The following is a 25,915-nucleotide window of genomic DNA, read 5'->3' on the forward strand; positions in this document are numbered from 1 at the left end:
CTTCAGAGTTACTTTCCCTTGTAGTGGGTCCGGGTGCGCTGGCCACCTCCCGTCCGTCTGCTCCCTCCCGCGGCTCAACCTGGGGGGGTGCTGAGGCCTGCGGCCCGGAGAGGTACGGAGGGGGTTCTGTGGACAGTGGGTCCCCGCTATCAGGTAAACAGGTCCTGCAAGGGAAAGTGAGTTGCTGGAATATCAACAACAAGTTATGTCATCGCAGGCGCGCTCCAGAAATCTGGGTCAGAACAAGTTATGTCAGTCGCAGGCGCGCTCCAGAAATCTGGGTCAGAATAAATTCAGACAAGAATCAGATGAGAGCCAGGGGACGTCTCCCACCGGTCTCCACTGGCTGTCCTATAGCGCGTCCGCCAGGACTTATGCCAGCTTTCAGCTTCAGACCTCGCGAGTCACAGATTCAGAGGGGACTTAGAGAGCCGCGGATTCAGATAGGCTAACAGCCTCAGAGCGGACTTAGAGAGCCGCAGGTTCAGAACGGACACAGACAGACAAACAGATGAGCCGGCTCACCTATTAGCAGATCGATCCTAGTAGATCCGTTGACCAGGGGTCTGGTGGGCTTGGGGAATCCCGGACGAGCCCCCAAATGTTATGCCCAGACCGTTTGTTCCCCAAAGAAGACCACCAGAGTCCAGAGTCAAAGCCAAGCGGCAAGGATCTTTAATGCAAGTTCGAACTTGGTCCCTCCGTTCCACAACATACAAGAGGGCCTGGAACAATGCGTGCGCTTGCTTTTTATAGCTCGAGGTAAACAGGACTTGTCAGGTTACAGAGGAACAAGGCATTTCTCTAGGCTACAGCATTACAATTGGTTTACATGTTAATGTGAAGTTATGCTTTTAGCAGCCTTCTTATCGGTTCCTGCGCTTTTACAAACGGTTGTAACCTTATTGGAGCTTCCCCAGGTGTTGTTTTTCTTAATGTGTTTGTGTCGGGCAGGCATATGGGGCTCAGGAAGTTGGGACAAAATAGAGGATTGTTTGTACTGGGCTCAGGACTAAGATATGTGGCAGACACTGGTAATTAGAGCAGGACAGAGACTTTCACAACGTTTGTCCTTACAATGTCTGGAGTCTATAGATAACCTTAATCGGTTAGGTCCGGGGTCGATCTTTAACTAGGCTCAGGGCGCCGCCCGGGCTGTTTGCCTGTGGACTTCATTTCTGCCTCTTAGTCTCTTCATTTGATCTCTTTCAGTTGCACGTCACAATCTGATCAAGAAATGGTTTGTGGTTGTTGGGTAGAATAAGAGAAGACGACACTTTAAAATGATTTTTTTTGATTTTCAGTCAGCTCATGAAGCACCCACTTTTATCAAGCTTTTTCACCTTTCCAATTTGCTTCAAATGCTGAACAACCATAGAATGGCCAACATTTAGTTCTTCAGCAATTTCTTGTGTAGTTGTAAGAGAATCAGCTTCGATGATTGCTCTCAACTGGTCGTTGTCAACTTCTGGTGGCCAGCTGTTATGCTCCTCATTTTCAAGGCTGTTGTCTCCTTTGCAAAACTTCTTGAACCACTTATGCACTGTACGTTCATTAGCAGCTCCTGGGCCAAATGCTTTGTTGATGTTGTGAGTTGTCTCTGCTGCTTTATGACCCACTTTGAACTCATATAAGAAAATTGCTTGAATTTGCTTTTTGTCTAACATGATTTCTGTAGTCTAAAATAGACATAAAATAAACAAGTAATAAGTCATTAGCAACAAAACTAGTAAGAAATGCCCATTAAAATGATGTATAACATAACCACGTTTATTTAAGAATGTATTCCAATATTAAACAGCAAATTCCAACAATGCAAAAACTGCAATTACTTTTGCACTCACTTTAATAACTTTCAGCTGTTCTTTGGGAACAGGCCAAACAATTTCACAACTGCAGTAAAAACAAAAAAGCAAAAACAAAAGACAAACCTGTGTGTCTTGCCGCTGATAACATCTGGATTGGTTTTGTTTTCCTTTAAATGGTATTTGATTTCGGGACCCAAAAGCCCACAGTAGTACTGACATACTTCCTGGTATTCTTGCTTGGGAATAATTCTTGGAGTGTGCAACCATAAATAGCATGCTATGCTTCAACCCATAGTCTGTCAGAGTCCCCTTGCCACCATTCGGTTGAAAGACAACTACTTGTTGACAGGGCTTGACAATGAGTTTCCTGTAGGTAGCTCCCGTAGGTAGTCAAAAAGACTCCAGAACTTTGTGAAAATAATTTAGATTTGAAGGCATTTTGAAGAAGAAATGGAGAGCCTGTGTTCTAGTCCTGGCACTGCCTTTATCAGCTGTGTGAATTTTGGCAGATCTCCGGATTTCTTTGGGTTGCGGTTTCCTCATGGGCAAAATTGGGATATTAATACCTTCCTCACAGTGTTGTTGGGAGGATTAGATGTGCTCTGTAGTCTCTCATATCACATACATGGTTGCAAATTTTTGTTACAACTTAAAAGACAGTTTTAAATATGCCCTGGCCAGGAAGCTGGGGCACACAGAAAAAAAAATCAACAAAAGTTTGTCTAAGATCAACCCCTGGGGAGCTCAGAGCCCAGCAGAAAAAGCAGAAAAAGAGTTAATGGGAGTGCTTTGCTGCTCCCCTCATCACTCTGACAATCTACTGACTGCTAAATTTTTGGGGTACCCTCTGCCCCCGAGACACAGGGCAACACCATTGGTGGCTATCAGAGATTTTCCTGGAAACTGGGAACCGGGTGACCAGCTCACATAGCTGTGCTGCACCCCTGCCAACCGCCCAGACTGGGAGGGCGGTGTCATACCAGTTGTGCATCCCCAGCACCAGTGCCCTGCCTGAGATCTTCCACTCTTGAGCCATTGCACCACCAGACCACCCGAAAACAACATCATAACCATGCCGAGTTTGGCAAGCACAGACCAGAGGGTCCCTGGGGAGTTGTGGGTCCCCTGGAGATCCAATCCTCAACTTGGACTGCCCCTTGTGGGGGTGGAGCATGGCCTGCCAAAGCCCACTGGGACAAAGGAAACGTGGGCATGGTGTTGCCAGCTGTTGAAGAGGGCTACCGAAGCCCAAGAACAGACGCGGAGAAGGGGGGTCATCCTCGTCCCTGCCCCATTTCGCAGTTAACTATTCTGAATGCTTCACAGCTCTTCTCCTGGGGCCTGATGAGCACGTGCTGAAAGAGGGCCTTTTCCGTTTCTCCAGCTGCTGCACCCCTGCTGAGGGCCAGTGAGCCCTAAGAGCCTACCTGCTATTTCTCTCAGGTATCATCTATAGGACTGCACCCTGAATCACAACACCACCACCAATACATGTCTACAACAGACAGCACCCGAAAAAGACACCGCAGGAACCTACCTGCAACCAAGGAGCCTGTACAGAGCCTTGGTCCTCTGAAAGCACCCAGAAATGAAGCCGATTGATCATATACAACATACACCACAAAAAGTCAAAACCCCAAGGGAAAAAATGAAAAAAAAGATCAAAATGCCCCATCTGAATGATAACAAATTAAAAAAAAAAAAGAACCTTCAGCTATTAGCCAGGTATGGTGGTGCATGCCTGCAGTATCCGCTACTCAGGAGGCTGAGGCAGGAAGATCACTTGAGCTCAGGAGGTGGAGGCTGCAGTGAGCCATGATTACAGCACTGTACTCCAGCTTGGAGGACAGAGCAAGATCCCAGTTCTCCAAGCTTACTCTGGGGATTCCTTGGCAGAGAGGGGGGCCTGTTCAGTTTGTTGGAAACTTCAAATTTTATTTTTGTTTCTCTTTACCCCTTTTTTGGCCAAGATTTCCTAGAAGCAGCATAGATGGCCACACTTTTATTTTGTCCCACATTGTTGTCGAGGTGGTGTGGCTTCCTACCCTGGATCCATCCTATCCCTTAGTGGGGTCCCTATGGTCAAGTGACTTAAGAGTCAAAAGACTTAGAGCCTGTTGAACATTCCAGGCCAGAGGGGAATGCAATGGGCAGGCACTCATCAGCTCTTCAAACCTTTTAAGCAATATATGAGCCAGAAATCAAAGCCAAAAAGGTTACAAAATTGACTTATCTATAAGTTCTATGCATTGAACTATTGTAATCTTAGTTTTTAGTTAGAATTGCAGCAATTAGCTATACAAACATAGCATTTTTCTGAAACTGTTTAAGCTAAGGAACTGTAGAGGCTTGGGTTGTGCCGCAATGCTTTCTATGGGTCTCTTTAGTAATTTGTCCTAGGGTGGCTGATACATTTCTTGTCATATTTTTAGCAGCAGTGAAACTTCATGGTCTGTAGCAATTTGATTCTTGCCCCCTTGAAGGAAATAATCCGCCTGAGGGGGATGAGGCAGAGTGAGAGAATGAGGCAAGTTTTTGAGCAGAAGTGAGAGTTTATCAAAAAGTTTTAGAGCAGGAATAAAAGGAAATAAATATTGTACACTTGAAAGAGGGCCAAGAGGGCAACTTGAGAGATCCAAGTGCCCTGTTTGACTTTTGACTTGGGGTTTTATAAGTTGGCATGCTTCCGGGGTTTTTTTTCTCTCTTTTTATTTTCCTTGGGGTGGGCTATCCACATGGACAGTGGCTTGTCAGCACTTGGAAAGGGCCACATGCACAGTGTGTTTACTGAAATTGTGCCCGTGCTCATTCAAGGCATTTTTTCTTTACCAGTTGAGTGTTCCTAGAGGAAGGCCATATACCAGTTAAACTCTGTCATTTTTCCCCTTAGTGAGCATGCTTGAGCCCACTTGCCCAACTTCTGCAATCATATCAGGAAGCTGCTGATCACCAGCTTCAGGTATCTTCTATTGGGAGACGTCCTCTCCCTGGCACTGGCTGTGACTAATTATTATTTTAGAGAGACATTGGTCTCTAATAATTTTAGACAATGGTGCCCTGACATTCCTGGGTGGGGAGCCCTCTCCTGCCCTACTCATGCTTGCCTAGCTACCCACTCTAACAGTATTTCTATTTGCAAAAGCCCCATAACTGGGAACAACTATACGCAGAAGTCTCTGTCACCAGGTATCGTGATATCCCCTCGGTCATTCTCTTTTCATACTGGTGGAGGCAGGAACTTTTCCATGGTTGGGATGGATAGAAAAAGAGCCAGATAATGTCCCGGGAGGCAAAGTACTTCAATTTTCTAGCTGTTTAGGCATCTGTGTGCCCATCCTTGAGTTGGATGCTCTGAACTAACTCTATCCCTTGAAAATGACCTTTGAGACCAGGCATGGTGGTTCATGCCCTGTAATCCCAGCACTTTGGGAGGCTAAGGAGGAGAATCATGTAAACCTAGGAGTTAGAGACCAGCCTGGAAAACAGCATAGTGAGACTCTGTCTCTACAAAAAAATTTTTTTTTTTTTTAAATTAGCTAGGCAAGGTGGCACGTGCCTATGGCCCCAGCTACTTGGAAGGCTGAGGTAGGAGTATCACTTGAGCCCAAGAAGTTGAGGCTGCAGTGAGCCATGAGTGTGCCACTGCATTCCAGCCTGGGTGACAGAGTCCAGCCTGGGTGACAGAGTGAGACCCTGTTTCATAATAAAAAAAAATTTTAAAAAGGCCAAATGGGATGCCAAATGATCCAAAATGAGGGTGATTTGCAGGCTCTGTCAAATCATCTCTAGTCTTCAGAATATCATGGTTCTGGCTGTCTTGGAAAGTAAAACAATGAGAGATAACATTAGTGATTTGACAATCAAAAGAGAATTTTTGTGTCAGAATAAAAAAAAAAGGAATTTCACTAGGGAACCAACTAAAACATCATGAAGAAAATTACAACCCAGTTCTTCTTTAGAGACTTATTGTAGCCAAGAAATAATTCAGGATCAGGAGTTAGCCCAAATTCTAGTCAAATAATAAAGCTTAAAAACAGAGGTCAGGGCTGGAATCTAGTATAAACAGGTATGGTACAGTTTTCCTTTGAAACATAATTTTTATCTCTCTCTCGTCCCCCTTTTCTACTAAAGAGAAAGTATAGTAAGATCGATCTGTGTGCAAAATTAGTTTTAGCCTTATTGTACTTCATCTGATTATTTGCACAAAGTGCAGCAAGAATTGTTTGACCGTATAGGCTTTGCTGGAACTTTACCTGAAAATTTGTTAGTCTAATCAAAGCCTTGGTAAAATAATCAATGTCTCCAATTGTGCCCTACAAAAAAAAAAAAAAAAAAGGAAACAGATTCTTATTCATCATATGCAAATATAACTATATTGCCATAAGAATACTCATGAATAGTTTCCAAATTTTAGAGAACTCAGGTAGAAAGAAAGGTAAATTTGGGTCACAAAAGTGTAGTTTACAATCAGAGTTGCTGCCTGTATGCAGAGTTGCATACAATCAGAGTTGCTGAACAATTATGTTTGTTCACTGTTGGGAGAAAAGCTGAGTGTTGGGAGAGAAGCTGAGACAGGGCTTGGAACATGTCCAGGGCCCAGGGTAAAACCCCTTGTGGCCTTTGGAATGTGTCCAGACTTGCTGGCTCCTTGCTTCTAGCACTCCCATGATCTCAAGTAGCCATATGTTTCAAAGAAAACGCTAAACCATCACAGGTGTAGCTCATTCACTTGATACACCACTTCCTTTCAACCCCCACATCCTCACCACTTGTTTCTTTGTTTGATCACCAGTAAATAGCGTGGGCTCCCAGAGCTCAGGACCTTCACAGCCTCCATACTAGTGTTGGCCCCCTGGTCCTACTTTCTCTGTTAACTTGTCTTTTCTCATTCCTTTGACTCCGCTGGACTTCATAGCCCCCACAGCCTGGTGTTGGGCCCAATCACTCCAACATTCCTGGTGCCCAATGTGGGGTGATGAAGACCCCAGGGAAGAAACACTAGAATGTGTGAAAGTGGAGGACGCATCATCAGAAGACACCCAAGGACGACTGAAGGAAGCTCGGCGGAAAAGCTGAGCACTCAGAAGAACTAGGGTAACAATGGGACAAAACGAAAGCAACCATTCTGCTTATTTGAATTTCTTTAATTTTATTTATTTGTTTTGAGATGGAGTCTCGCTCTGTCGCCCAGGCTGGAGTGCAGTGGCGTGATCTTGGCTCACTGCAAGCTCTGCCTCCTGGGTTCATGCCATTCTCCTGCCTCAGCCTCCTGAGTAGCTGGGACTACAGGCGCCTGCCACCACATCCAGCTAATTTTTTTGTATTTTTAGTAGAGATGGGGTTTCACCATGTTAGCCGGGATGGTCTCGAACTCCTGACCTTGTGATCTGCCAGCCTCAGCCTCCCAAAGTGCTGGGATTGCAGGTGTGAGCCACCACGCCTGGCCAGCTTATTTAAATTTCTTAAGGCATTTATTACAAAGAGGGAGAGTGAAAGTTAGTACTCAGAATTTATCACTCCTTAGTACAGTAAAGCAGTTTTGCCCATGGTTTCTGGAACAAGGGACTATGGAGTTGGATGAATGGGAAAGAATGGGAAGAGATTTTAAAAAGGCATATAAAGATGAAGTAAAAATTCCAGTTTCTGTTTGGTCAATGTGGATGCTAATACAGGCAGCTCTTGAGCCAATTCAAACAGATAATGAGGCAGATTCAGATAAGGAAGATGAGGACAAGTGTAAAAAACTAACTTCAGATTCTGAGTGTGAGGAACAGCTACCAGAGGAGATTAAAGAAAAGAAAGGAAAGCTAAAAAAAGTATGTTTTACTAGCCCGTCGGCTCCACCTGCTGAATTAAATGAATGGCCACCTCCTCCCTCTCCCCTTAAAGGGTGAGAAAATGAATTAGCTGAAAAACTTACTGCTCCTGTAGTTGCAATATTAAAACCTGGAGCAATTGGTGGTGCTATACAAAATTCTATTCAAAAAGCTAGAGCTGAGGGAGACCTACAAAGCATGGCAATTTCCAGTTACTGTATAATCCAGCAAGGAGGACAGAATATAGCTAATTAGGCCACCTTTCTTTTTAAGTTACTAAAGGAATTTAAGCAAGCCATTAGTCAACACGGACCAAACTCTCCTTTTGTGCAAACTTTGTTAAAAAATGTGGCTCTTGATAATAGGTTAATACCATAAGATTGGGATACTTTAACAAAATCTGTTCTCACTCTGTCTCAGTATTTACAGTTTAAAACTTGGTGGGCTGATGAAGCTCAAAACCAGGCAAGGGAAAACACACAAACGCAGCCACCTGTGCCTGTTTCCTTTGAACGGTTAATGGGAGTTGGCCCTAATTGGGGTCGATTAGAGAATCAAGCAGTAACAGAGGATGTTGCCATTTTTCAGCTGCGCTCTGTGTGCTTACAGGCATGGGAAAGGATAAATGTTACAGGGAAAAAAGATCCTCTTTTCAGTTCTGTCTGACAAGGACCTGAAGAACCATATGTTGATTTTGTTGCTCAGCTCCAACAGGCTGTGTAGAAAGCCATAACTGATACAACAGCTCAGCATATTGTAATACAGCTTCTTGCATACGATAATGCTAATGCAGAGTGTCAAACTGCTATTAGACCCCTGAGAGGGAAGGCTCATTTAGCTGAATATATTCAGGCTTGCGATGGCATTGGAGGTAACTTACTTAAGGCTACTCTTTTAGCTCAGGCTATGGCTGGATTGAAAGTAGGAAAGAATATGCCCCATTTCTCAGGCTCTTGCTTTAATTGTGGGCAATTTGGACACACAAAAAAGGAGTGCAGAAAAGGAAATGCTATCTAGTAATGGAAAAGTCTCATCTGCAGGACCTCAACAGCAAGTTTTTCAAACTGACTTTGCTTCTGCTCAAAGGGCTGAACTCACTATGGCTATGATAACAGTGTTAAAAACTTTTAAACAGCCAGTAAACATTGTTTCTGATTCAGCCTATGTAGTGCAAGCCACCCCAAGAGTTCACCTTGGAATTGCCATCCACAAATCCAGCAACTCTTTGTCAGTCAAGTTAGAGCAATTTATTGGACATTGTAGAATCTGGCAGCCCCTTACATTGTTCCAGATTCACTGTTCCTAGGGAAAAAGAGCCTTCCTGCTCCTCCTCACACCCCAAAGTAGCAGGATCATATATAAACCATCTTCATTTTATTATGGAACTCTGGGCACTGCTTCCCTTTAGAGTGTTTCTCTTGCATCACTCCAGACAACATGGGTATTTCAAGTGTCAAGATCATTTTATACACTCTGGGTGTAGGGGTAGCTTCACTTAACATCCCACAACCAGCAAGTAAATGCACCTCAAGTGGAAATTCTCTAGTCCAAGGTCCCAGTAGTTGTCATTGGGAGGTACTCACAGGCCTTTGCCATAAGCCCCAATAAACACTCCACAAAAAGCTATCAAGTAGATAATTTGTCCCTACCAGCACTTGAGTTCCTACTCTACACTTTGGGCTTGGGCAGTCTTAGTGGTTCCCATCTAGCATGTCCAGTTCATATTGCTGGAAGGGTAGATTTACATGCCTTCTGTTTTATAGTACTAGTATAGCAGGACCGGTCGCAGACAAAACCTCTCGGACACCAGTTTTAGGAAGGAAGAAGCTTTAACCAGCTGAGAGCATCGGTAGACTCACGTCTCAAGATTCGAGCTTCCTGAAGTAAAGATTCTTGTTCCTTTTAAGGACTTACAACTCTAAGAGGTCCATGTGAGGGTTGTGATATATTATGCAAGTGGGGGCTACATGATTGAGGGCTACATGCATCAGTGATGTGGGCTAGAAGAACAGAACAAAGTTTCACAAGTCTTCCTCATACAACATCTGGAATCTATAGATAACACAAGTGGTTAGGTCAGGAGTTGATCTTTAACTACCAGGCCTGGTTCTTGGTGCCAAGCTGTCAGGCTATTGATCTCACTTCTGCTTCTTTTTAACTTTTTGCTGCCTTTTTGAAACAGAAGATAATGGGAGAGGCGGTCTCCTTCCTTACTAGTTAGGAAAAACATTCCCCAGTCAGATACAATACCCATTTTCATAAGACATTTAGGTAAAAGAGACACAAGTATTTTACATAAAGCCTATTTAAACATCCCAACTTTCATAATCCTGTGAGCCCTTACATTTTTATGTTCTGGTCTCAGGAAACTTTTTCTTTTCCACTTCCAGACCATCTCACCCTTTCTGGTCAAAAAGGATTTGGGTTCTCAGCAGGGACTTGAGCCAAGGGACCCAGGCTCTTTTGTCAATCTTGATTAATTTGCCTCAACATTTCCCAGGCAATTGTTAATTAGCTTTCTCATTGTAACCTTTGCCTTCTGACTGAAGTAATTTCTCCAATCTGGGGCAAATACAGAAAACTAGTTTGGGGATTTTTAATTTTGAAGGACCAGCAGGTTTTCCCTTTGGTCTACCCAACCTTCAATAGTGTCGTATTAAAACCTTTGTGGCATATATATATATATATATATATATTTATTTATTTCAGTGGATTTTGGGGTACAAGTGGTTTTTGGTCTCTAAGAAGCTCCAAACTTTTCCTCATTTTCCTTCTTCTAAGCCCTCCAAAGTCTTTCAACCTGCCACCCAATTCCAAAGTTGCTTTCATATTTTCAGGTATTTTTATAGCAACGCCCCACTCCTTGGTATCAATTTTCTGTAATAGGCTGTTCTTACATTTCTATAAATATCAAAGGCTTGGTAATTTATAAAGAAAAGGTGTTTAATTGGCTCATGGTTCTGTAGGCTTTAGCATGGTGCTGACATCTGTTCAGCTTCTAGGGAGGCCTCAGGAAGCTTGCAATCATGGCAGAAGGTGAAGGGGGAGTAAATGTCACACACAGTGATAACAGGAGCCATAGAGAGAGGGGGAGGAGGTGCCACATCCTTTTTAAACAACCAGATCTTGTGAAAACTTGCCATTGTGAGGACAGCACCAAGGGGATGGCATTAAACCACTCATCAGGGATTCGTTCTCATGATCCACTCACCTCCCACCAGACCCACCTCCAACATGGGAGATTACAATTCAACATGAGGTTTAGAGGAAAGAACACCCAAACTACATCAACATCTTACTTTATGTATTCTGTATGTAGAATTTTTTTGTCTTGTATCTACTCGTTTTAATCACATATATTAACTACTATTCTCTTAGTAACCCTCATTTCTGGTGAAAAACCTAGGATTACTTAATGCTGGGAACAAGCCTGTCATAAATAGGCCTTAAAGAAACTGGCCATAAACAGGATTTCTGTGGCAATGTGACATGCTTGTGATGGCTATGATGCACACTGCTAGAAGTTGTTCATTTACTGGAGCAGGGCAAGGAACACCTGGCCTGCCCAGACCGGACAACTGCTCAAACCACAGACACTAGCAGGAGTGGCCTGTGCCTTAACAACATGTTTTTGCTGCTGATAATCAGCCAGAGCCTGTTTCTCTACTCCTTGCTAAGAATGCTTTGTTTCCCGTAAGAAATGCTTTTAGCTAATCTATAACCTATAGAAACAATGCTTATCAGTGGCTTGCTGTCAATAAGTATGTGGGTCAAACTCTGTTCATGCATGACTGTCAGCTCTGAAGGCTGTCAGCCCACTGATCCCACTTTGCTCTCTGTTTCTGTGTCTTTGTCTTCAATTCCTTAGCGCCACTAGGTTGGGGTTTCCATGACCAAGCTGGTCTTGGTAACTTAATATAATGTTGTGGCTTCTTTGCTCCACTAGTTCAGCAAGTGGGAGGAAGTGGCATCCAGTGGCTTTTTCACTTCCATAGTTTGGTGAGCAGGAGGGAGTGTTACACCTTGTTTACTTGCACCATCTGCAGCTCAGCGAGCCAGCCAGGAGTGTCACAGCTCTTTCGCTCCTGTAATTCAGTGAGCAGGAGGGAGTGGCACCCTATGGCTTCTTCTCACCAGTTGTTCTGCAAGCAGGAGGGAGGGTTATAGCTCTTTTTTACTCCTGTTGCCTGCAGCTTAGCAAGTTCCGGGTTCCAGGAAGAATAAGGTATGCAGACACTGGAGAGTGAGTAAGGCAGAGAAGAATTTTATTGAGCTACAGAAGGAAAGCTGTCAGCTGTCAGAGGGGACCAGGAAAGCAGGTAGCTGTTTATGAGGCTGAGTCTGGGGTTTTTATGGGCTTAGAATGGGGGAATGAATGCATGCTGATTGGTCCACAAGTGGGCTTGGAGAGAGCACCATTTGATTGGTTAAAAGGCATCATCCAGAAGGAACCAACTGAGAGAGAGTATGTAAGATGGGGATAGAAGTTTTCCCTCCAGTCATGGACTCTATCCAGAACTAGCAGCTGGGTCCTCAGGTTGAAGGTTGAGCCCTACCAGCGACCCATCCCTGTCTGCCTAGGAATTTGTCTGTCTCCTGTTGTTATCAATAACATGACTTTAAAAATTTATTTACTGAAGAGACTAGTTTTATTTAACAAAGATCACTGAAGTCATGTGAACTAAATGGCATTTGAGCTAGCTTCTATTTTCCTGAGAAAATATTTCATTTAAGCACTTATTTTTCTTTAAGCCAATTGATTAGAGCTCTTTCACATAATTTGGTAGTGAAATATATCTACATGACACATAGAAATATATAGACATGGCCAGGCATGGTGGCTCAGCACTTTGGGAGGCTGAGGCAGGCATATCACTTGAGGTCAGGAGTTCGAGACCAGCCTGATCAACATGGAGAAACCCCATCTCTACTAAAAAAATACAAAATTAGCCAGGTGTGGAGGTGCATGCCTGTAATCCCAGCTACTCAGGAGGCTGAACCAGGAGAATCACTTGAACCTGGGAGGCAGAGGTTATGGTGAGCTGAGATTGTACCATTGCACTCCAGCCCTGGGCAACAAGAGTGATACTCTGTCTCAAAAAACAAAAAAAAAACAAAAAATATAGACATACAAACACACAGACAGAAGCAGATCTTACAGATTTATAAGCTTCTGCATTTGCAGTTTTCAAAGCTTCTCCTCTACTTTAAGACTATTAATCCCCTGAATACCTGTTATATACCCTAAACAACTGTTAGCTATACAACTCTAAATTTGCATCGCCAAAGACATGACTTAGGTGAAACGGGTAGAAAAGGTATGTCTCAAAGGCACAAGCTTAGATCTAAACAAAGATAAGATTTAGTATATAAACTTTAGGCCTTTGTCTTCCCCATAGTTAAAGTGCCTAGTGGTTTAGGTGCAGAGACAGAGATGCCCTTACAAATGGAAGTTTCCTTTAAAGATATACATTTCTTTTTACAAAGAGTTTCACAAGACTAATTTAGTTTGGAAGGTGGTTTTTTTTTTTTTTTTAACTTAGCTTGTCTCTTAATTCTAGAGCCAGATTACTGGCTTTAGGGTAGAGCCCTTTAAGAAACAGGGCTAATGGGAGCAGTGACTCACACCTGTAATCTCAGGACTTTGAAAGGCCCAGGTGGGAGGATTGCTTGAGGGCAAGAGTTTGAGACTGGCTTGGGCAACATAATGAGATCCCATTTTACAAAAATCAAAATAAAAGAAAGTAAGCAGTTTTTAGAACTAAACCATGCTTTTCTTATCCAAACACAAAGAACCAAGTAGTCCCCTGTAATAAGAACTATTTCCTGTAAACAGCACTGCTGTTAGCCACCTCTAACACTATAAACAGTTGCTCATAACTTCTAGCCATCACATACACCAAGGTCTAGTCCTCTCACAGTACCAGGTAATCTCTGGTAACCCTAAAAGCCAAGGGGACCAGGTAGCGCGATACAAAAGAGGGCAGTGTTTTAGACCCAAGAGGAACTTTCCCATGATTCTTGAAACACCTCAAGGAAAGCAGAAGACTCCCAAATAGGGAGTTAAAAAGGACAAATGCATTACATAATGATAAAGGGTTCAACTCAACAAGAATATTTAACTATCTTAAATACATGCACACACCTAACATTAGAGCACCCAGATTTATGAAACAATTACTCCTAAACCTAAGAAAATAGACAGCCACACAATAATAGTGAAGGATTTCAATACCCCACCCCACTGACAGCAATAGAAAGATCATCAAAGTGGAAAACTAACAAATTCTGGGCTTAAATTGGACATTTGACCCATTGGACCTAACAGACAACTACAGAATACTCCACCCAACAACCACAGAATATACATTCTTCTCATCTGCACATGGAACATACTCTAAGATCGACCACAGCCTTGGTTATAAAGCAAGTCTTTATAAAGAAAAGTCAAATTACCTGTCTTCACTGACAATATGGTTCTATGTCTAGAAACTCTAAAGGTTTCACCAAAAGACTCCTAGTCCTGACAAATGACTTCAGGAAAGTCTCAGAATACAAAATCAATGTCCAAAAATTGGTAGCATTTCTATATACCAGTAATGTTCAAGTTGAGAACCAAATCAAGAATGCAATTCCATTTACAGTAGACACACACACACACACACAAATACTTAGGAATATGTCTAACCAAGGAGGTGAAAGATTTCAAGGAGAACTAACTACAAAAAACTGATGAAAGAAATCATACATGACACAAACCAATGGAAAAAGCATTCATTCTGTGCTCATGGGTTGGAAGAATCAATCTCATTAAAATGTCCACTCTGCTTAAAACAATCTACAGATTCAATGCAATTCCTATCAAATTACCAGTATCATTTTTCACAGAATTAGAAAAAAGCTATTCTAAAATTCATATAGAACCAAAAAAGAACCTGAATAGCTGAACCAATCCTATGCAAAAAGAACAAAGCTGGAAGCATCACATTATTGACTTCAAACTATACTACAAGCTGCAGTAACCGAAACAGCAGGGTTAGAGGTGCAAAACAGACAATGGAACAAACTAGAAAACCCAGAAATAAAGCTGCACACCTACAATCAACTAGTCTTTTACAAAATTGACAAAAAGAAACAACTGGGAAGGGACATTCTATTCAATAAATAGTGTTGGGATACCTGGCTAACCATATGCAGAAGAATAAAACTGGACTCACCATATACAATAATTAACTCAAGATGGACTAAAGCCTTAAATGTTAAGACCTCAAACTATAAAAATCCTAGAAGAAAACTCTTCTGGACATTGGGCTAGGCAAAGAATTTCTGACTAAGACCTCAAAAGCATGCACACAAAAACAAAAACAAAAATTGACAAGTGAGACCTAATTAAAGAGCTTCTGCACAGCAAAATAAACTATCAACAGAGTAAACAGACAACCTACAGAAAGGGAGAAAATATTTGCAATCTATGCATCCAACGAAGGACTCATATCCGGAATCTATAAATAACTGAACAAGAAAAAACAACCATTCTGGGTGTGGTGGCTCACACCTGTAATTCCAGCACTTTGGGAGGCTGAGGCAGGGGTATCACTTGAGGTCAGGAGTTTGAAACATGCCTGACCAACATGGCAAAACTCTGTCTCTACTAAAAATACAAACAATAAAAAAAAATTAGCCAGATGTGGTGGCGTGTGCTGTAGTCCCAGCTACTCTGAGATTGTACCACTGCACTCCAGCCTTGGCAACAGAGCAGGACTCTGTCTCGAAAACAAACAAACGAAACCAAACCAAATAACACCATTTAAAAGTGGGCAAAGAACATGAACAGACATTTCTCAAAAGAAGATATACAAATGGCCAGCCAACCTATAAAGAAATGCCCATCGATACTCATCAGAAAAATGCAAATAAAAAAACCACAATGAGATATCACCTTACAGCAGTCAGAATGGCTATGATAAAGTCAAAAAAATCGCAGGTATTAGTGAAGTTTCCTTCCTGACTGAAATATATGCGTATTTACCATCCACCATTTGGATATGTCTTCATCCTCCTGCCAGACCCAGCTAATTGGCTAATTGCATCCACCTGCACTGTCGAGGCAGTGAAGAGTGAATGATCTCTAACCTACTTTTCTCCCTGGTCTTTTGGTGAGCAGGGGAAGCTTATACACTATTGGTGGGAATGTAAATTAGTTCAGCTTCTGTGGAAAGCAGTTTGGAAATTTCTTAAAGAACTAAAAATAGAACTACCATTCAACCCAGCAATCCCATCACTGGATATATACCTAAAGGAAAAATCATTCTACAAAAGACACCTGTACCCATTGGTTTATCGCAGCAGTATTCACAGTAGGAAAGACGTGGAATCAACCTAAGTGCCCATCAACAGTGGACTGGATAAAGGAAATGTGGTACCTATGTACCACGGAATACCACACAGCCATAAAAAGAATGAAATGATGTCCTTTGCAGCAACATGGATGCAGCTGAAAGCCATTATCCTAAGTAAATTAACACAGAAAAAGAAAATCACATACTTCATTTTCTCATAAGTGGGAACTAAACATTGAGTACACATGGACAGAAAGATGGGAACAGTAGACACTGGGGACTTCAAAGGGGGGAAGAGAAGGAGAGGGGAAGGGTTTTAAAAAATAGGCCGGGCACAGTGGCTCACGCCTGTAATCCCAGCACTTTGGGAGGCCGAGGTGGGTGGATTGCCTGAGGTCTGGAGTTCGAGACCAGCCTGGCCAACATGGTGAAACCCCCATCTCTACTAAAAGTACAAAAATTAGCTGGGTGTGGTGGTTGGCGCCTGTAATCCCAGCTACTTGAGAGGCTGAGGCAGGAGAATCACTTGAACCCAGGAGGTAGAGGTGGCAGTGAGCCGAGATCGCACCACTGCACTCCAGCCTGGGCAACAGAGTGAGACTCCATCTCAAAACAAAAACAAAAACAAAAACAAAACAACCCTACATATTAGGTACTATGCTCACTAGTTGGGTGAAAATGTCAATAGAAGCCCAACCCTCAACATCATGCAATATATCCATGTGACTCATCTGCACATGAACACCCTGAATCTAAAAGTAAAAAAATGCCCTGGTCACATAGCAGATATGCTGACATTTGTACCATCAGACCAAGTGTTTTCAATGTCATATACTGCATGTTAGATCACTGCAGTGAAATTCTGTGGTTTTTTATGTAAATATTTGTGCGTGGAAAGAGTCCATAGCTTTCACTAGCTTCCTAAATGGGGTTCATGATGCTAAAGAGTTGAAAGCCAGTACTTCAGAGCTGAAAAGTTGGATTCAATGATGGGAATAGATTGATTGCTTCCAAAAGGTTTCTCTTAATATGTCTGAATAGCAATTGCTGTGCTTCTTTGTATAGTGAAATTCTTAATGTGGCCTGATAGCTGTACATAATATTTGAGATTGGAATGAAAATCTTGGACATATGTTCCTGGGTAGCCATTAGATTATCTAATTGCTATTAGTGTTAAGGTGGGCATAAAGCAAATTATTAACTGCATGGGCCTAAGAAAGTCACCTTATCTCATGGGATCTTTTACCTCATTTGTAAGACATTTATAAAAGGAGGAATGTGACCTTGAAGATTTCCAGAACTCCTAGTTTAGATTCTCTGGAAAAGTCAGATCAAAACTGGACTTGGATGGAGCCCTTTTGTGGCAGAAACGAACCAGGCTTTGCGTAGAAGGAAAAAGATGGAGTGTCCAAATGAGGAAGAGGCCCAGAGGATCCAAGAAGCCTCTTCCTCCATAAATGGGAAACACAGGCCTGCTGTGGCAAAGAGCCAGCGTAATCAGGGCAGGATGGAGGGCTACTGGGCCACTTTTTAACATCCAGGACTCTGAGGGAACAGAGACTCAACCTCTGCATTTCACCCTGGAACTGACTTGCCAGAACACAAGTTGTCCCTCAGTGAGTGAATACGCCATCTTGCCTGCACTAAGAACTTCTGATTCCCATAGGAGAAAATGCTTTGGGTCTTCCCACTTCCCACATCAGCTGGCTTGGCTGCGTCTGGAAAACACTGCTCTCCAAATGCCTCAAGGCACAAGTAAGTCCTAGGGTGAAGCTGTTTGAAGGGGTAAGAGAACTGCTTATCTGTACTTTAGGATAGATTGGAATCCCACCCCACACCAGTCACTTTCAGCATAAAAAATTTTAAACCACTATTGATACTTATTATAAACTATTTTTTACAGTAGAGTTGAGTATTTGTGTCATTGTGGTTTAAATTTTCAATTTCCTAAATGAATAGTGATGTTGAGCATCTTTTCTTCTGCTTATTTGCCATTCATATATTTTCTTGGGCGAAATGTCAGATCAAATCTGTTGCCTTTCCCCTTTGTAAAATTGAGTTTGAGTTCTTTTAAAAATATTCTAGATACAAGCCCTTTATCAAATATATCATATGCAAATATTTTCTCCCAGCATATGGCCTGCCTTTAATTAACAGTGTATTTTAAGGAGCAGAAATTTTTAATTTTTATAAAGTCCAGTCTATCAATTTGTTCTTTTATGGATTGCATTTTTGGTGTAGTATTTTAAAAAATCTTTGCCTAACTCAAGATCACAAAGGCTTTCTTATGTTTTCTTCTAGAAATTTTGGGGTTTTTTTTTTTTTTTTTTTTTTTTTTTTGCCAGACGGAGTTTCACTCTTGTTGCCCAGACTGGAGTGCAATGGCACGATCTCGGCTCACCACAACCTCCACCTCCCAGGTTCAAGCGATTCTCTTGCCTCAGCCTCCTGAGTAGCTGGGATTACAAGCATGTGCCACCACACCCAGCTAATTTTTTTGTATTTTTAGTAGAGACAGAGTTTTACCGTGTTGGCCGGGCTGATCTTGAACTCCTGACCTCAGGTGATCCACCTGCCTTGGCGTCCCAAAGTGCTGGGATTACAGGTGTGAGCCACCGCATCCGACCTCTCCTAGTTTTATAGTTTTAGATTTTATATTTAGCTCGATGATCCATTTTGAGTTCATTTTTGTGTATGGTATCAAGATTTGTAAAGGGCACTTCAGGTATGGCTCAAAGTTCATTTTTTGTACATGGATATCCAATTGTTCCAACATTATTTGTTAAGAAGACCATTGTTTCTCCACTGAATTGCTTTTGCAACTATGTCAAAGATCATTTGTCCATACATGTGTGGTTTTTTTTCCTGCATTATCTATTGTGTTCCATTGATTTAATTGTTGATCTTTATGCCAACATCATGCTGTCTTTACTGTAGAAAGACAAGAAATAGGCAAGAAAAGTCATAAAATCAGGTGACTTTATTCATCTTCTTTTTTTTTTTTTTGAGGCGGAGTCTTGCTCTGTCGCCCAGGCTGGAGTGCAGTGGCCGGATCTCAGCTCACTGCAAGCTCCGTCTCCCGGGTTCCCGCCATTCTCCTGCCTCAGCCTCCCAAGTAGCTGGGACTACAGGCGCCCGCCACCTCGCCCGGCTAGTTTTTTGTATTTTTAGTAGAGACGGGGTTTCACTGTGTTCGCCAGCATGGTCTCGATCTCCTGACCTTGTGATCCGCCCGTCTCGGCCTCCCAAAGTGCTGGGATTACAGGCTTGAGCCACCACGCCCAGCCTTATTCATCTTCTGACTTATTTTTAAAGTAATTATGACTATTCTATGTCCTTTGTATTTTCCTATGAATTTTAGAGTAAGCTTGTCCATTTCTCCAAAAGCGCTTGCTGGGATTTTGATTAGGATTGCACTGAATTTGTAGCTCAATTTAGGCAAATTGCTATCTTAACAATACTGAGTCTTTTGAACCATGAGCCGTGGAATAGCTCTCCATTTAGTTTGGTTTTCTTTTACTTCTCTCAACAATGTAGTTTTCAGTTACAGATCTTGCATATCTTTTGTCAGGTACAAAACATCTTTGTCTTAGGATAGTAAGTAGTTTATATTTTTTTAATGCTGTTGTAATGGTATTGTTTTTAAAATTTCAATTTCTGGGCAATTGTTAATATTTGCCAATTCAGTTGATTTTTGTATACTGGCCTGCATTATGCAAATTTGCTAAATTCCTTAATGTTAGCAGCTTTTTTGAAGACTCTATGACATTTTCTACACAGCTAATCCTGTTGTTTGTGAATAAAGATAGTTTTATCTGCTTTCCAATCTAGATGACTTTTCTTTTATAATTTTATTTTTATAGATTTGGAGGGTACAAGTATGGTACAAGTATGGTTTTGTTACATAGATATATTACTTAGTGGCGAAGTCTGGGCTTAGAGCATACCCATCACTGGAATAATATACACTACACTCAATAGGTAATTTTTCATCTCCCTACCTCCTTTCCACCTGTTGGAGTCTCCAATGTCTATTATTCCATTCTGCATGTCTGCGTGTATCATTTAGCTCCCATTTATAAGTGAGAATATATAATTTAGAAACTATGTTTTCAAGTTACTTCACTTGGGTTAATGGCCTCCAATTCTATCCAGGTTGCTGCAAAAGGCATTATTTCACTGTTTTTTTATGGCTGAGTAGCATTCCAAGGGATACATAAAAATTTATCACATTTTCTTTCTTTCTTTTCTTTTTTCTTTTTTTCTTTTTTAAATGGAGTCTCACAGTGTCACCCAGGTTGAAGTGCACTGGCACGATCTAGGCTCACTGCAACCTCTGTCTCCTGGGTTCAAGCGATTCTCCTGCCTCAGCCTCCCAAGTAATTCTGATTACAGGCATCTGCCACCATGCCCAGCTAATTTTTTGTACTTTTAGTAGAGATGGGGGTTTCACCATATTGCCCAGGCTGGTCTTGAACTCCTGAACTCGTGATTCATCCGCCTCAGCCTCTCAAAGTGCTGGGATTACAGGTGTGAGACACCATGCCTGGCCACCACATTTTTTAAATCCAGTTGTCCACTGATGGACATGTAGGATACTTCCATGACTTTGCTATTATGAATTGGGCTGTGATAAACATATGAGTGTGGGTGTCTTTTTGGTATAATGTAGACGACTTTTCTTTTGCTTGCCTTATTGCACTGGTTAGAATCTTCAGTATAGTGTTGAATTGAAATGGTGAAAGCAAACATATTTTACTTCTTCCTGAACTTACAGGGAAATCATTCAGTTTTTAATAATTAAAAATGATACGAGATATAGGTTTTTTGTAGATGTCTTTTATCAGGTTAAGATAGTTCTCTTACTAGTTTGCTGGAGAGTTTTAGTCAGGGATGGATATTGAATTTTGTCATTATCAAATGCTTTTTCTGCATCCTTGGAGATGATTGTGTTGTCTGAAGAAACAAGCTAGCCTTGTGGACTACAGAAAATGGGAACAGAGGTTAAATTATTTATAATAATACCCTTAACTTATGATTCTCCAGAATAGGGGTCAGCAAAATTTTTCCATAGGACATATTTTTTGTAGTAAATATTTCAGATAATATTTTTGGCTTTGCAGGCCACATATAGTATCTGTCACTTATTCTCCTTTGTTTTGTTTATTTTTTAACTATACCTTTAACAATTTTTTGAAAACCTATTCTTAGCTCACATTCAAAAATTTAGGTCTGGCCACCTGAGATGAAAGTGTCTTTTACATTTTTAAAGAGTTGGTTTTATAGTTGAAAAAAAGAAGCAATATGTAGCCAGCAAAGCCTAAAATATCTACGATCTGGCTCTTTATAGAAAAAGTTTACCAACTCTCTGTTCTAAAATATTGTCACAAAATACTTTGAAAGGAATATTAACATTTTCATATTTTTCAAGAGCAATTCAGTGGAGAAACAATGGTTTTCTGCATATGGGCTGGATTAAATTAAGCCAAGGTATAAGTCAGATAATCGGGGGCAACCTTTTCTCATCTGTGGTACTAGTCTCCAAACTGGGAAATTTTTAAACGAGGGTGTGATTATTAAAAGCATGAAATGTGAAGAAGCAGCTGAGTCTCTCAATTTATTAGTTTGAAATTAATTGATGGTAACTCTTTGATTTCTCAGAGACTGAAAAACTTGGCTCCTTGGTTTAGAAGCAGTACTGACTGAAACTTAGATCTTTGGAAATACACAAGGTATAGTTTTGACTTAAGTCTTTAAACCAACACTTATATAGCAGTAATGATATCCCAGGCATTATTCTAAGGGTTTTATGCTCTGGGCCTGTCTCCTGTTCTATAAAACGAGGATGACAATGATACTAATAATAGCCCTGTCATAAGGTTGCTGAGGGGATTACATATGGTTAACTTGTAATGCATATATGTAATAAATGTGGTTAACTTGTCAGGCAGTGGTGGGGCCAGAATCTGGCTCCGAACTCAGTACCATGCTGTTTCTCCACATTCAGTGCCCCTTTCTCAGCTTCTGCCCTTTCCCTCTGGTCTTCCTCCCCAAGTCTTTTAATGGTCCACAAATACTGATAGAGGTGAGATGTAACCGAAAAGTCCCATTTGACTCCCTTGTTAGCGAACTACAAGATTGATAGCACTTGTAAAGCAACATTCAATTTTAATTTGCGGTACAGAATAATGTTTGATCAGTGTTCTTTTAAATATTAGTGTCTCTTCAAGAATTCAAAACCTCATGAGTGAGGAGGGCCCGAATGTTTTAGAGAAAGACAGAGGAAGACACAGAGACCATGAGACAAAAATATAAAACTAAAGAAACTAAAAGTGGGCTGGGCGTGGTGGCTCACACCTGTAATCCTAGCACTTTGGGAGGCTGAGGCGGGTGGATTGCCTGAGCTCAAGAGTTTGAGACCAGCCTAGGTAACCTGGTGAAGCTCCATCTCTACTAAAAATACAGAAAATTACCCGGGCATGGAGGTGTGTGCCTGTAATCCCATCTACTCGGGAGGCTGAGGCAGGAAGATTGCTAGAACCCGGGAGGCAGAGGTTGCAGTGATCTGAGATCACGACACTGCACTCCAGCCTGGGCGACAGAGCGAGACTCTGTCTCTTAAAAAACAAAACAAAACAGGACAAAACAAAAAAAAAGAATAGAAAAAAAATAAACTGAGAGTGAAGAAAGCTCTACTCTTTTATTTTCCTCTGACCTGAAAACAAACTTGAAATTTGGAAGTAGCCAAAGAACTTTCCATAGTTTATTTGGGAGGCCGAGACGGCGGATCACGAGGTCAGGAGATCGAGACCATCCTGGCTAACACAGTGAAACCCCGTCTCTACTAAAAAATACAAAAAATTAGCCGGGCGAGATGGCGGGCGCCTGTAGTCCCAGCTACTCCGGAGGCTGAGGCAGGAGAATGGCGTAAACCGGGAGGCGGAGCTTGCAGTGAGCTGAGATCCGCCACTGCACTCCAGCCTGGCGACAGAGCGAGACTCCGTCTCAAAAAAAAAAAAAAAAAAAAAAAAAAGAACTTCCATAGTTTAGATTCATGTGAATCCATTTTAAGCAGTTTGTGTTTTTTCCAAATGAACCTCTCTAGGTAACCATTGACTGCATATTAATTATGACACTGACTACTTTTAAAGGTCAAGAAACAAAATAACCAAAATCAAAGCATGTCATTCAGGGTAAACTACCTCCCCACATTCATTGCCCCTAATGTGCACATCACCTGAGACACTTGATTTTCTTCCTGGGAAATGGGCAGGGGACCCATCTGTCCAATGCTTAGTGCCACACGGATCCATACCACCGAGTTACTCCTGTGGCTCGTTCCTGTGCACCACTCTGGACCGGGCCTGATTTTATTCTCCCACAGACTCATGGTTCTTGTTTTCCCCACTCTTTATAAATGCAGTGCATTCTTGTCAAGCCCTTATTTGTATGGCTTTACTTAATATACTAGCATTTGACATATAAGATCACTGGGAGAAACTACGCAGTTATCAGGCTACAGCCTTTTCACTTTTTCTTGGGCTTTCAGAGAACTCATGCAATGTAACCTACCAAGCGTCTAAAGCTTTTACCACACTTGTCCTTTTCCAGGTACCCAGGCTCTGAAATGGCAACTCGTAATACACTAACTCCACTTAAAAGTTCCATCCCTAGGCCGGGCGCGGTGGCTCGGCCGGGCGCGGTGGCTCAAGCCTGTAATCCCAGCACTTTGGGAGGCCGAGACGGGCGATCACGAGGTCAGGAGATCGAGACCATCCTGGCAACACGGTGAAACCCCGTCTCTACTAAAAAATGCAAAAACTAGCGGGCGAGGTGGCGGGCGCCTGTAGTCCCAGCTACTCGGGAGGCTGAGGCAGGAGAATGGCGTAAACCGGGAGGCGGAGCTTGCAGTGAGCTGAGATCCGGCCACTGTACTCCAGCCTGGGCAGCAGAGCGAGACTCTGCCTCAAAAAAAAAAAAAAAAAAAAAAAAAGTTCCATCCCTGATGTCTTTAGTATTGATCACTCAAATTTGTTGTCTAAAGTAGCTTTAGTTCTCTCTCTTATGTTACTTCTTGAGGGCAGAAGAGAGAGGTTCTACTATAAAAGTAATACATCTTCATTTTAGTAAAACCAGAAAATTCAGATCAGCAAATAAAGAAATATTAGAATCACCTCTAATCCCGATCATGCAGAGATAACTTGCTGGTGTCATTTTCATGGATATTTTCATACTGTTTACCCACATAGTTTTTTTTTTTTTTCAAAAATTGGATACTTAGTAAAATACTGTCTTGTAACCTTTTTCTTTTAATTTTTCCGAGTTTCTAATCTTCTTTTTTTTTTTGAGACGGAGTCTTGCTCTGCCACCCAGGCTGGAGTGCAGTGGCCGGATCTCAGCTCACTGCAAGCTCCGCCTCCCGAGTTTACGCCATTCTCCTGCCTCAGCCTCCGGAGTAGCTGGGACTACAGGCGCCCGCCACCTCGCCCGGCTAGTTTTTTGTATTTTTAGTAGAGACGGGGTTTCACCGTGTTAGCCAGGATGGTCTCGATCTCCTGACCTCGTGATCCGCCCATCTCGGCCTCCCAAAGTGCTGGGATTACAGGCTTGAGCCACCGCGCCCGGCCGAGTTTCTAATCTTCTACGACATTGATTTTAATGATTTTATTACAGAGGTGTGTTTTACATTATTTAACCAATCTACTGTTGTCCACAGGTCCCATTCCAGGAGGCTTTTCATACAGAAGATGAGTGGACACCAACTAGAGACACTGGAGCAAGGGCCCCACAGTGTGACATTTGGTTGTCTCTTGATGGGGGAGGGAAAGTGTGCTTTTGGGTACAAGTACGGGATAGGTGGATCCTATCATGTGGAGGATATTGCTTCTCGACCTTTTGGCTAAGATCAAGTGTAGCATCATGAGGAGGCTTCTTTGAAATTGTGGATTTCCACTTATGTAACCAGTGGTGCCATTATATGCCTAGCACCAAGGTATGTAAATGTTGCATTAATACCTTCTTGAGGTGGCCGGGCGCGGTGACTCACGCCTGCAATCCCAGCACTTTGGGAGACCAAAGGCGGGTGGATCACGAGGTCAGGAGTTCTTGAACAGGTCACCAGCCTGACCAACATGGTGAAACCCTGTCTCTACTAAAAATACAAAAATTAGCTGGGCGTGGTGGTGTGCGCCTGTAATCCCAGCTACTCGGAAGGCTGAGGCAGGAGAATCGCTTAAACCTGGGAGGTGGAGGCTGCAGTGAGCTGAGATTGCACCACTGCACTCCAGCCTAGGCGACAGGTGAGACTCTGTCTCAAAATGACAACAACAACACAACAACAAAAAAAAAAAAAAGAAAAAGAAAAAGAAAAAAACCTTCTTGAGGTATTTGCCATCTCACAATGTATTTATTTCAAAGTGATGCCAAGGGTCTACAATAAAGTGTACTTATGATGACATATGATCTGACAAAGCATTTATTTGTGTGAAACGTCTTTCAAATACAATACAAATTAAAGACTATTTAGCTCTATATGTAGCAAAGATTTTTTCATCTACTTAGGATGCAAAAATGTCATGCGATTTGGGGCCCTAACTTGTAAAGGGCCGCAAGAAGTATTATATTTTGTGTTACTATTGGAGGATCCTTCACTATTTAGAGTGTACCAGAGCCAGGGGCCTAACTCCGAGCAAAGGGTAAAGGAAATGTGGTCATCTTTGGTCTCAGTCCATTGGGTTATTTGGAAGATGCCTCTGTCTAGGCCCTGTAGTTTTAATTCAGCCAACCCCACCTGTGGCTCCACTCCCCTGGGGCGGGGCTGGGCTGGCTACAGTGAACCTACTTTCACTGCTGCTCTCAGTAATTCTGTTCACGGCCACAGCCTACTCACTGGGTCATGATGCTTTCCCTTTTCCAAGGTGCCTCTGCCTCAGGGATGCCCAATGTGAGTAGG

General features: G+C 42.2%; 1 long non-coding RNA gene across 1 annotated transcript; it reads left to right on the forward strand.

The window, feature by feature from the left end:
- The first annotated feature begins 16,560 nt into the window (after positions 1-16,560).
- LOC117070557 lies at positions 16,561-25,052 on the forward strand. The gene is made up of 4 exons (XR_004431960.1): positions 16,561-17,718; positions 19,827-19,944; positions 21,625-21,695; positions 24,680-25,052. It is a non-coding gene; the product is annotated as an uncharacterized LOC117070557 (long non-coding RNA).
- The last annotated feature ends 863 nt before the right edge of the window (positions 25,053-25,915 follow it).

Source organism: Trachypithecus francoisi, unplaced genomic scaffold, assembly GCF_009764315.1.
Source record: "Trachypithecus francoisi isolate TF-2019V2 unplaced genomic scaffold, Tfra_2.0 Lachesis_group3, whole genome shotgun sequence".
NCBI classification, from domain to species: domain Eukaryota; kingdom Metazoa; phylum Chordata; class Mammalia; order Primates; family Cercopithecidae; genus Trachypithecus; species Trachypithecus francoisi.